This window comes from Apteryx rowi, unplaced genomic scaffold (assembly GCF_003343035.1).
Source record: "Apteryx rowi isolate R43461 unplaced genomic scaffold, aptRow1 scaffold_156, whole genome shotgun sequence".
NCBI lineage: Eukaryota > Metazoa > Chordata > Aves > Apterygiformes > Apterygidae > Apteryx > Apteryx rowi.
This window is the reverse complement of record NW_020447819.1, coordinates 1,357,728-1,368,622: the sequence shown is the minus strand read 5'-3', so window position 1 is coordinate 1,368,622 and position 10,895 is coordinate 1,357,728. Positions and strand designations below refer to the sequence as shown.

Sequence of the window (10,895 nt, the reverse complement as noted above, 5' to 3'; positions counted from 1 at the left end):
TGTGCAAAAGAGAAAAACTTAAGCAAAATGGAAGGAGTCTCCCTCATGATGCTCCTGTTTACACCTCCCAGTATAGTTCACTGGGAGAACAAACATTGCGTAGTTTGCAATATTGTTGACTTAGTTCAGCTTTTGATACAAATGTAAGCATTAGATCCTTCTCTGAATCATTCCTACTCAGTCATTTCTCCTTGTATTTGTGCAATTGTTTATGCCTACCAAAGCTGAGTATTTTGCATTTATCTTCAATGAATTATCTTGTTTCATATCAGTCTCCAATTGAGATCATCTGAACTCTCATCTTCTTTCAAACTGCTTGTGAGCCCTCCCTTAAGATTGTATGCAGACAAAGTATTTTCTTTATTGTGAAATACTGCTATTAAATAACTGCTATATAAATACTGCTAGTAAATGACTGTTTCATGAATCAATACCAATAGGAGACTTGGTCCAGCTGGCAGAAACTCAACCTCCTAGCATGCCAATGTTTTTTTTTTCTTCCCCAGAGAACTGTTGTCCTTCTAATATGTTCAGATTTAGATAGTTGGAAATCTGATTCTTCAGACCTTTCCATGGGTTTAGCTACATATGTATATTTTAGTAGTCTCACTGGAGCTTATGAAGGCCTCATATTTGCTTAAATAGGCCTATAAGCCAGTATATGACTGGCAAATAATTCACATACATTGCAATAAGGAACTATATTTCCATCTTGGTATATTTTTACTTTTTTCTACTGATAATATTAGCGTTGATTGGTTGCCCAGGTCTGTCCAGTGCTGAGTTAGGTTATGTCATTTGACCTCAGACCATCTCCTCAAAATAAAATTAGGCCTATCAGTCTGTTCTTGCCCATTCTCTTCCAAAGAGTCTTCAGTCGTTAATTCTGGGAGCTCTGACCCATACTTGTCCCATCTATCACGTTGGCATTACACTGCTGATAGGAGAAATGTCCTTAGGCTAAAATGTATGTCGTGCTTCTCCAGACTCATCATTTAAATATGCTCTCACTGGTTCCTTTTCTTTTTCTGCTTGATCCCTGGATGTTATTTAGCGAAAATATGACATTTTCCTTTCTTGACAGTTTAGGGAAATTATCTGTAAGAAATCAGTTTCAATAAATTGTTTGAGCAGAGAAATCTTTCACAGATTATTAGTCATTAAGAGAACTTAGTATTCAGTCTTAATATCGGTATCATCACTCATAAACTAGAAGAACTGAAAAATACATGTTGTGCAGTAGCTTGAAGCACTTGAATTAGGCCCTTGACCTCAATGAGAATTGAGACAGGCTCCCTAACTGTAAAATACAAAGGTGAGGGGGGAAAAAAAAAACTTTATCACCATGCTTATATTGTGTGCTTTGGCATATACAAATGTTGCTTTGGAGTAAAATAATGAGAGTCTTCATACTTTTAATCTCTAAGCAATTGTCTTTTCTTCGTAATGTCAGGGATAAATTTTACTGAGATCTTTACCACCATGAGCATTGCTCTGTGTCAGCACATACATCTTAGTGGGCCAGAATGCAGAGCTGAGAAGAGCAAAGAGTGAGCAGGACTAGTTACTCCCCAAGCTTCCCACAAGGCATCACTAAGAGAAGGAAAAGAGAAGATTTAGGTGTCTACAGTTAACACTGAACATGATTAGGTGGCTGGAAGAAAGCAAGTGACCGTGACCTGGTTCTGTGCTTCATGAAGAGGAGGTCTCTCAAGCAAAGTATCTGAGGTTGGTTTTTGATTATCATCAGTGGGGGGGGGAACCACCTTGAGCTGAAGCTTAAATATTGATGTATTCATTTAGAGACACTTATAATCAAAAACAAATCAAAATCACTTCATGAGGTGACCATGAAATTAGCCAAAGTTAGTGTCACATGTCTGGGAAAACAACATTTAATAGATTTTAAATAACAGACAATAAGATGATTTAAAACATTCCTCACAGACTTCTTTTATTTTCTTAATTTGAAACAATGGTATAAATTGCTTATATAAAGACTGTACAAAAATCTATTTGAATCTTCAAATCAAATCATAAAGTAAATAAAATTTAAAAGTAATAATGACAAGGTTTGACAGTGACTTAAGATAGAATGTTTTTGCAATATTTAGTATTTTGAAAGCCTTTAGAATAATATTCAATTGCCTGAGCACCTTAGTTGTATCAAAACTGTAAGCTCCATACTTCCTTATCATTTTTGAATTACAGTAGAAGAGCAGTTATGATTAGTAAGTGGCTTTTGGAACTACATCACAGCTTTCTGCACCTCAATAGTGGTAGTTTATAGATGGGGTGGACTATGAATATGAGAATAGATACAATCTTAATTGTATTATTGTAATTAATTAATCTTCTGAAGCCAACATTGCAATGCAGTACAGAGCACATCATTGCTTTTTGTCTGTCTTGCTTTCTTCCTTTATTTCATCTTCCTGGTGATAGAAAGAAATCCAGCAAAGCAAGGTCTAGAGTATACAGCATAATATATATATACTTCATATACTGCATATATTCAGATTGATACAAAAAGGCTCCTAGTCTCTAAGGGATCAAGTCCAAATGTGACCTTTCTGTCACTTGGAAATAAACAGTTATGGTAGGGCAGAGGACATCTTAGTTGATTACTGGCAGCTCAGATTACACTATTGAGAAAAGTTCATCCACCTTTTTACTGAAGCCAAAGAAGGTATATTTGAAACTTGCAGCTGACCGTTTCTATGTTCAAGAAATAATCAGCACAGCAGCCGCTATGTTATCCCACAGTTGCATATAGGTTACTGACCACAGACTTTGGGGAACTGATAGAATGATAGTTGGAATGTGTCTCATCAAATTTTGAATGGGGTTAATATTGCAAAGAGGAAAAAAAAATTACACATGTTCTAATATAGTAATTCTGTAGTGATTAGATGGGAATTAAGTTGTTAATGATTATTAAAAATTTGTAGAAATATAACTGCCAGCTCTGCTACCATCATGCATGGGGAATCAGGCCTCCAATACTGTAAAGAATATGTTATTTTCTGCATATGTCATTCCATAGTCTCAATTTAGTAACTTCCATGAGTGGTCTTAATTGCTGTGTAACACCACCAGAACAGTGCAAGTGCTTTTGCAAACCTATGATGCAGGCTCACTTACGGTACTACAAGCCAGTTTAGTCTTCTCTAGAGGCCTTTTCAGATATGACAGCCATACAAAGTACAGGCTCTAATGTTTATTTTAAACAGAGAATTGAGAGGGTTTCCTTCCTGCTCAGAGAAAGTGCTGTATTCTTCAGATTGCACAAAGCTGAACTAGGAGTGGTAATGCAAGAGGCAAGATCTACAGGACAGTTTAACAGCAAGTGCTGACTTGAAGCAGCATCAACATTATCACTTAGAACTGAAGAATGGTCTCCAGAAAACGCTCTATCCCACTGTTATAAATTCAACTTAATGAGCAGCGAACAAAAGGTTGTGAAAGATGGTTGTGACTGCTGACAAAGTTGTGGTGCAATTGGCAAGGCTCCTGCTGGCAAAAGGCACAATATATTATTCCCACAGGTCACATAATGGTAAATGAATACTTACTGCCTTTGTGGCAACTGGATTGATTATTGTGTCCACCTCCAAACAGTTCTTGCTTTGTTTTACAAGTAAATGCATTTGTCCCTGCTGTGTTGAAGTCAAAAGATCAGTTCAGATACAGTGAGCTCAAAATGAAGACAATGGTGATGTGTGCAGGAGCTAGTTTCAGCTTTTACAAAATTACCTATCATATGTGTATATGTAAATAAATGCCTGTGAGTATATATACATTCTTTTTTCTTGCAAGTGTGAATTTTTTTTCGCCCCCCCCCACAAGTTCATGTTCCTAGAATGTTATTCTAAGTAAACAGAGAACATTTGACTGCCAGGCAGTGACAACATATCCTAACCTGTCATCTGAGAAAAGGGCCTCTGTTAGTAAATATGGTTTAGCTTTCCTAATACATTTGATAAAATTACAGATGAAAGAGTCCTCTAAAATCTAAGTTTTCAGTTTGGAGCCTAAGATGCAGATCTTTGTCTTAGACGATGGAAATGGCATTTTAGCTGAAATGGAAAGTTGAATATTTCCATTAGGAATATTCACTGGCATGCAACCAGAAAGGAAGTGTGTCACCTGAGAAGGATGGTCAGCCTGATTTCTGGGATGTGGAAAATGGAGGTGTGCTTAAATCAGAACAAGCTCTTGTAACTCTCAGTCTTGTTTTGGAGATATTCCATTTCAAATAATGATTAACTATTCATTTGGCCAGATGTATGGCGATTGACTCTCTAGCTTAGCCATCAGGGAACTCATTTAGGATGTGGGATGCAAGTTCAAGTCCTTAGTCTGCCTGTTTTGGCACTCATGTCTCGAGTAGCTGCCTAAGCTACTAGACTATTAACTGTTCTAAGATAGCACTCTTGCAAAATTCTCAAGGGTTTCATCTTTACTCCAATATAGAATGAAAAGTATTTTCCAATTTTTCATGAAATACAGTTCTTGTTTTCCTGCCAGTCACAACTGTAACTTCTGGCAAGAGTCAGTTTGGACTCCAGTCAGCACCATGATCAGGGAAAATTGAAAAGTGGCCTCGAGCTATTTCTGCCCCCCACCTCCAGAGCTGGGTCAAGAATGCTGAGACCTACACCCTGAGTGTGCTGTCCATGTGCTCCCCTTAATTATGTTTAATAGTAACAGGGTGACAGATACCATATTTTGATGGAAAAGATCTTCTTAGAACACAGACCCTTTCCAGTAAAGGCATTCATACATATTCTTCACATGTTTGTGAATACACACATACACATATACTTCACATCTATCCTGTAAAGCTGGATATATTTGCTGAGATTGAGTCCGTTTGGGCTGTTTGCCTGAGACATTTTTTCCTTTGTCAAGAAACTCCTTGTTCAGGATCCTATATCACGTCCTCCTATGCTGTCTTCTACTAACACGGAGTGTGTTTTCCACACACAAGTATTGCTTGGACTGAGGTAGAAACAGCCCAGCACTCAATATCAGGGGAATATAAGAAGCTGTATGATGTTCTCTTTTCTATGCAGAGTTCAGCTCCACAACAAGCTAAAGACCTGGCCCAAACAGTGAATGAGCTATTTACCTTTTTCACTTGCTGTTTTTTCTACATAGATGTTTTATTTTGGCTACAAACCACCATTGTCACCCCAGCTGTGAAATGCTATTTATCTGTTTGCTTTTTCTGTATTAACTCGCTCGCTTCTGCTGGTTGAGGTCTTTCCTCTCAGATGAGCAATGGCAGAGCTTAAGCCCTTACTGCGTCAGTGGAAAGCATTTTTTCCCCTAGAAACCTTCCTTACCAAGTGATTTTTAAATGCCATCATTAGGTAAGAACCACAAGCTACATCCAAACATCTTAGATTTAATTGTTTTAAAAGGTATTTTTAATGTGGAGCATCTCCTGCAGTGTTTGTCTTGTAAGAAGCTGGGGGTAAATGGTGTGAGGGAATGGAGACTTGAACAGACCAGAGCAACCTTTAGAACAAAGCAAAACAAAACAAAAATGCTTGCCTAGATCTGTGTCAGTGGGAGGCCACTATGACCTACAGCAGTTAATTTGTTTTGCATGTTGCTGCTGTTATGCTAATTAGGTATTTCTTGGACCAAGAGACTGGCAGTTCCAAGTCTCAAAAGTTTGTTCTTTTTCTTCAGGAAAAAAAAGTGGATGAACATTTCTTGAAAGCATACAATTACAGGCTGCCTATCTCTTTACATCCAGTACAAAGCTTGTTTTCTTTCTGTGTGAAAAATGCTGTGGTAGCACTAGGTCAACCTCAGAAACACAAAATTACCAGAACTGTATTAAATAATAAGGTTTTTAATGCTTAGAAGAAATTGCCAGTTTTGATGAGGAAGGGCCTCTGTGAGCTGCATGTTCTAAAGGGACACTGGAGAGAGGTGGAAGAAGGGGGAGCAATGGAGCCCACTGACTTTTCAGACCTGTAGGCTGATGGGTTAGGTTGATGCAGTCCTTTTGCAGACTTTCAGGGTTGGTGGTGCCACCTCCTGTGGCTTACCATAAAAGAGTAAGTGTGTCTATTCAGGGAGCAGGACATTACTCATATATGTTGCACTTTTTTTTGTTGTTTGTTTTTTGTTTTGGAGCATTCAGAAGTTGCAATCCTTTGCCTTTGTTTGAATATAGATGACTGAATAGTCATGGTTCCCCTAAGGACATCAACATTCCTACTAGACTAAAGAGGGCTTAAATATACCTCAGAGAAGTGCACAGCTGTGAAGCAAAGCCACTCACAAAAGTAAGCTGCCTCCTCCTATACATTTTAGTGCACTGTTTCTGCCCTGTCACAATACTAACTTTTGCAACTTCCCATCCCTTCTTCCCATCAGAAACCCTAAAGAGGGCTTACAAAGTATTGAAAACTGTCTTGTAGTATATAAAAGGCACATATACTTTAACTTTCCTTATTCTTACATGCTCTTATGGTTCAAACATTCTCTATTGTAATTCAAACACTGTCTACACCAGTTTTGCAGAATTAGCATAATTAATTTTGACACGATTTAAAATTCTTTATGTAAATGTAAAAGGATCATGTTGTATATAATTCAAATAAGGATCTCAGCAAACTGGAAAAATTGAGAATTATCACCCTCAATAGTTGGTTTCCGAGTCTGTTGATGAGTAGTCTCAAAACTGAGCAGGCAGTGTATCTTTTCAGGGCATATAAGCAAGGCTGAGCTGGGCTTCCCTCACAGAGGATTTGAAGAATGAAAACGGAGTTTCCTCTTTCTGTCCATACAGGTAATAGTGACCATACAAGTCAGCTCCCTCTTATCTTAACTCACCCTAGTTTTCAAACTGGAACACTTGACTTGTTTACTGGTTATGAAGAGCCAGTATTCTGTACACATAGAAACTGTAATTTTTAACTTTAACCTTTAGCCTTTCAGTTTTAAAAAGTAGAAATGTAAATTATTGAGGAAAAACTGGTAAAATCTGTGTGATCCATCCTTAGAAATCCAATCTCCAGAGACCAAATATTTAGCTCTGTTCATAGAAATAACCTCAAGAAATCTAATGACTGTCAAGCTTGTCTTAAATAGCTTCTCCTTCCTTGGCAAAAATTTATTTGGCTCAAATTGGATCGTCCAAAGAATATGGAGAAAAAGCCTTTTTTTTTTTTCTTTCTTTTTAGTAAATAGGTCCTTCATATCAGGGTCATACTTTTTGGTGTTGGGTTTGGCTTTCTGAGGATCTACTGCTGAACATACTACTTCCACTTTTGTATCACCCTTACAAAACTGGCAGGCACATATCACTCAAATACGATGGCTTTGAGGGCTTTTTGTACAGGTAATCTGAAACAGATTTACTTTCAAACTATCCCCAGACTCAGTTCTGGTAGAACTGGGCCAATTTTGGATTCAGAATGTCAAACTGTGTAGCTCTTGGACAAACTAGACAAATTAGATAAATCCCTATTACTGGTTTGGACCATTACAGGCATCATGCCCTCCTGCACACATTAAATTCAGTGAAAGCTGGATTTGCCCTCATTTTTACATATTGAAAATTTCCAGTTCTTTGGATCTGTTTCAGGTCCATCCATGTTGCATTTTGAGCTTCAGAGAAGTCACTAATTGACAGTTACGCTTTGATGTTAACTGTGATGGTGCAAATCTGGAGCAATGTAATTGTTTTAGCTTTTTACCCCAGCATAGCCTTTATCTGCTTTCTGAATCTCAAGTGTTTTAGATGATCTTCTTTAATTCAGTATATTATTTTAGAGGGCTGCCTTCATGAATCTAAAAATGGTTTTAGTAGCTTCACAGCAAGTTAGGTTTGTAAGAATGAGTTTGTACCAGTGAATCTTAATTTATACAAAGGACTTGGCAATGCGCAAAATTCCCTCCGTAAAGGATACCAGTAGCCATCAGTTGGTCCTATCCATTGGAGGCAAGTGTGAGGAGAAAATGGAGCTAAGTAAGACTGTAGTAGTAGTAATTACCTAGATGGTTGTTTAACCATGCGGCAAGTAATGAAGTCAGGGACTGTAATGTCACATCAACTGCGTTACCTCATTTTCTTCTCTTGCAGACACAGGGAGGTTAAAAATAATGAGCCTGTCTGCCTCTCCCCATACCCCTGAGCACACTGAATCACAAAAACCTTCTTTCTAAAACAAATTTATTTCTTGCTGCCTCCTTCCCAACAAAGACTTGCCTGTGATGAATACCAGACTTCACAGCATATTTGTCAAAGCAGTGCACCTGTGAGGGTTCCAGCACAAGATAAATTTTGGCAAACCGAGGGTGAAGGGGGAGGTACTAGGCAAGGAATAAATCTTAGCGTGTTACGCCAGACTGCGAATGAGCATTCTCCTCCCAAGAACTGCCCCTCTGACAAGTTATGATGAATTACACTCGTTGTTGACACCTTCATCGTGTTATTTATGGCTCATTAATTGAACCGAAAAGGAGACTTGCAGCACAGCAGGGACATTGTACAATGCTTTTCCAGTAGGTAGGTGTTCAAACCAAAGGACAAAAACGGAGGAGGAAAAGAAAAGATACATGATGTATACATACGTGTACTCTGCACTGGAAAGTACTACATGCTGCAAGATACCAGTCCAGAATTTTACAGCAAGTGCTCTCAGTCCCCTCAAAACCATTCACTTTTAGTCCTCTTGGATGTCCCAGCAGAAGTGTATATGTTTGTCTCACACTTTCTTCTTTAATTCTTATCTTTGTGCTACTCTATGCATTGCTGAAGTGTGCAATTATCAATCCCATATCAAACCCCCTCCAGCCTGTCTTTATGGAGTCAGCCATTATTATCCTCTTCCCTAATAACATTCTTCCCTGTTCTTTCCTAGTATCCTGTTGCTGAGAGAGATTCTTACATGACGGTGGATGGAAAGGAAGGATACTGATGTGAGGCTGAAAGTGGGGTGTTTCCATACCAACAGAAAATGTTTTATGTGTGTGTTTGTTTTTTGTTTGTTTGTTTTTTAATATATACCTACTCCAGAGAGAAACTGGTCTGGGGAACCTTTGTGGATCCTAGCCCTCTATCGCTGTTTAAATGCTAGGACTTTCAACCAACTATCCCATTATGGCAGTACGGGTGAGCATTCTCTGAGAAGATCTAGTATAAACAGGGAAGGGAGAGCTACAGGATTTGAGAGGGTGGCTGCCTACACTGGTTATGCAATTGAGGGGCACGATAAAAGAATGAACAAAATCCTTTTCAGCAGATAAATACTGAGGTAGATGAGATTGCTTCTAGAAAGAATGGTAGATTTGATGCTGAGCTGTTTAAAATCTGAAGTTGTTTTAACAAACTGTGTTCTAAAAAGAAATTAAATAAGCTGACTCACAGAGTATTTATCATTCATGAGTAATTTGAAACAGAGGTACCTTCAAAGCCTGGCCAAAAAAAGCAGCGTGTTTTTCTATCATAATGAGATAACCATTCAGTTTTTGCTGGGGATAGCATCTGAAATTCTCATGTTTTCATAGCTCTATGGGCAGCATATGCACTTGCTGTTTGGGCTCCTCTCTCCTAATGGAGCCAGGACCTTCTGCAGTGGTAAGCTAAGGAGTTTCTTAAATCAGTCAGTGAACAAAATGTCTCTTGGCAGAATGGTCTGGAAGAAGGAGTACTAGGGTTGGGTTTCAAGAGATCTGAATTTCATTCTGACATTGCTGCTTAATCTGTTTTGTAACCACAAATTTCTTGAATTTTAGGGGTGCTTTTGTGTCCTTTTTTGAACTGTGAAATAAAGTTTCTCTTTTCTCTTACCTAGGGATTGAGAAAGCTATTGTACAGGAACAAAATCTAATCAGATAACACTGATCATGAAAATGAATTCCTCTTCTGATGCCTTTCCAGCCTCTCAAAAGAAATACCAGACGCACTTCCTTTGTTTCCAGTTAAGGATTTTCTGAATACAGGGGCAAATTATTCTTATATGTCATTCTGTGAGTCAGTGGAAGATGCAGTATTTTGCCAAACGCTTTGTAGGTTGTATACAGTTGCTCTTCATGGGCTCCCTACTGCTATTCATTGGAAGACTGGTAATATCACTGAAGTGAAAAGTGGACTTTGTGGTTGAAACTATGATAGCAATTTCCATCATTTCTTTTTTAACTGTTGTAATTGATCATTTAATCTTAAGACTATAAACTAAATGCTACTCAGAAACCTATGCTGGATCCATATTGTTTAGGCAGGTGTTGATTTGGCCTGGAGGAAAACAGAACATTTTGAGCTGTCAGGGGCAGACAGCCTTTAAGCAGCGCCACTTAAGGAACTGGGAATATTGTGTGACTGCAGCTGCTGGGTGGAAGGCTTTGCTATAACATTTGGGTGCTGTAAATTTGCACAGGATATAGGGTTGAGATTCATTGCAGGGTGCTATACTTTGGAGCTAGGAAACATTATAGCATACCAGAGAGGTGTAAGGCTCTAAATCCCATTACCAGTTCCCAGAGGTCCCTTCTGTTCCCAGGGGGGCAGTATCTTCTCTCCAGGATAGTGCAATTCCCTATGTTGCTAATGAGGAGAAAGGCACAGCATCAGCCTTGTCTCTGATCTTTTTTCTCCTCTCTTTTTCTATCTATATGTGATGTTAATAATAAAAAAAAAGTTAATGTGGTGTAGTAGCACTATGAGCGTGGAGGCAAGGGGAATACTCTGTTTTTATAGCACTGCTCTCGGTTAGCTCCAGCGAATTTTGCTTTGCAAAAAATCAAAACCAAGAGCCTAGGAGGGATACGTCAAGGCCTTACCTTCCTCACGCTGCCCCGAGGATCTGACTTTCTGTGGGGCAGCAGCCTGCGGACCGCCGGGGGCTCTGCCCCGGGAAACGTCCGTT

At 38.7% G+C, this 10,895-nt stretch overlaps 1 long non-coding RNA gene across 1 annotated transcript; it reads right to left on the bottom strand.

Moving 5' to 3' along the window:
• Positions 1–261: 261 nt before the first annotated feature.
• Positions 262–10,890, bottom strand: LOC112962832. Its single transcript, XR_003252420.1, has 2 exons — positions 10,810–10,890; positions 262–1,098 (listed from the first exon to the last, which is right to left on the bottom strand). It is a non-coding gene; the product is annotated as an uncharacterized LOC112962832 (long non-coding RNA).
• Between the last annotated feature and the right edge of the window lie 5 nt (positions 10,891–10,895).